A 2,500-nucleotide genomic window follows, 5' to 3' on the forward strand; every position below is an offset into this window, starting at 1 on the left:
TAAAAGGTGAAAATCCTTAATACTGTAAAAGAAAAGAAAAAAAAATGTGATTAAAAACATGTAATATATTTTTTTGCGTATTTTGCTCTTCAATTCCCGAACAATTTACAATCAACAAAAACAGCAAAAAATAAATAAACACAAACAGGCAACACATAACCGATCAGCACATGAACAAGAAACATATAAATACAAATTTATTTTCGTTTTAAGAATCTCTAGAATTCCAAAATACGCCACTGTATCATGATCAAACGCTCGACACAGACCAAGAATCCTGATCTTCTAAGGAGGTCTTCTGGCGTCTTGTCTTCGTCGCTTCCTGTCAGGCTTCCATCTTGGTTTCTTTTTAAATCGACAGACTCTCTCTCCTCCTCCTTCTCTGCGCTCTCTCGCCTCTCACTCTCTTCTGTACTCCAGCCTTTCCACTCTCCCTTCCTCACTCTCTCTGTCCCTAGGTCTCTATTTCTCTTTCACTCTCTGTCTGTCTGTCTCTCTCTGTCTCTAGCTCTCTCCGTCTCTGTCTCTTTCTCTTTCTCTCTCTCTTCCCACTCTTCTCAGAAAAAAATAGAAAATAAAAAATGAAACTGAGACACATTCTTATTTATTAATTATTTGATTATGACCGTATTTTATTCAATTTGTTACCACGCATCCGTATTTATTTATTGCAATACATTCTCGGGCGTCTGCTATTACTCTGGACGCTGCCTGCTTAGTTTTCTCGATTTGATTTATGGAAAAGATGAAAAATGATAATGATAATGATATAAAAAAATAATAAGACAAAGTCGGCCAACTCCTGAGGAAAACATATTTTTTCATCTTTTATTTTATTATAAACACATACACATGTATATATGCATATTTCTATTTTTTTCTTTTTATATATTTTTTTTTCCTTTTGATATATTTTTTTCACCCTTTTTTTCTTATTTATATGTTTCGAATGGAAATAGTTTTACACCGAGGTGGTTGACAGATTTTTTTCGGTTCGTCAGCAGGAATACGGTAAAAATGGCCGTAGTTCTGATCCGCGGAGACCTAGCGTCCATCTAAAAGATCCATTTGTCTGTGAAAATGCAGCAGAAAGTATGGATTTCTGGGCGCCCGTTTGTTCGCCCACGAGTCGCCGACAGACCAGGGGCTGCGCTTCCAGCCTCCCCTGAGGCCGCCTCACTCCTGCTGCTCCAGGTCCTCCAGGATCTCGGCCAACGCGTCGTGAACCTGCAGGACGGAGGGGCGGACCTCGTCCGAGGGCTTCAAGGCCATCGTGATCACCGTCTCCAGGACGTCGCCCCTTATCTGATCCACCAGGAACCGCAGGATGTAGCCGAGGACGAGGACGTCGCACGCGGGGGACACGGGGTGCTCGTCGAAGAGGCAGCGGCAGTACCAGGGCCTGCTGGCGGCGGCGGCGCTGATCGAGTGGGTCGTCGATGATGGTGACTCGCGCCGTCCCGTCCTCACCGAATTCGAACGTGATGTTATCGGGCTTGAGGTCGCAGTGCGCGAAGCCCTCGGCGTGGAATTCCAGAAGGGCCTCGGCCAAAAGGACCCTCATCTAGAGCCGCTCCTCGTCCGAGCGGTGCCTCCCTGACTAGGCGCAGAGGCTCTCGAGGCCTCAGTAGCTCATGAGGATGGCGGGGACATCGGTGCAGAAGCCGAAGGGCACGGGCGATCTCCCGGCGCCTCTCAGGCTCGCCTTGGCGTCCACTTCGCGCTCGTAGGACTCACGCAGTCTGGGGTTCGAGCCCACCCTGTGCCACGCGAGCGGACGAGGTGCGCGCGGCCCGTGGCGCCCTTGCCCAACTGGGCGACGCTGCGGGCGGCGAGGCTCTCCACCTGGCGCGGGTCGAAGCGGGCGGCCATTCTGCGGGCGGCACTCGAGTGTGATTGGGGCGGGAGGCCGACGGGCCTGGCGCGTCGGTGAGCAGTTTATGCTGCACAAACGGGGAAATGTGGCCGTTCATATGTGCGGGTATTGTGCGTTCGTGTTTGCATACAGAACTGGGGATCGACCCAAGGATGTTCGTTGTCACCGATTTCCAAAGGAGGAGCGAGCAAGGAAATGCGCATCTTGAATAATAAGATTTATGAATCTCACTGATGAGACTTATTGCCATTTAACTTATATATGTATATGTATGTGTACATATATCATTCTTATTATTATCATTATCAGCATTATAATCATTATTACACCCACCCACAGATATATATATATATATATATATATATATATATATATATATATAGACATACATACATATATATATATATACATATATATGTATATATATATATATATATATATATATACATATATATATATATATATATATATATGTATATATAGATAGATAGATAGATAGATATAGATATACACACACATATATTTAGATGTGTGTATACACATATATGAAAGCTTTACTTGTCTTTGATTTTATGCAATGCACATTGTGATAGGTTGGTTGTATGATTTGTTGTATAATAAATT

This window comes from Penaeus vannamei, chromosome 25, assembly GCF_042767895.1.
Source record: "Penaeus vannamei isolate JL-2024 chromosome 25, ASM4276789v1, whole genome shotgun sequence".
Classification (NCBI taxonomy): domain Eukaryota; kingdom Metazoa; phylum Arthropoda; class Malacostraca; order Decapoda; family Penaeidae; genus Penaeus; species Penaeus vannamei.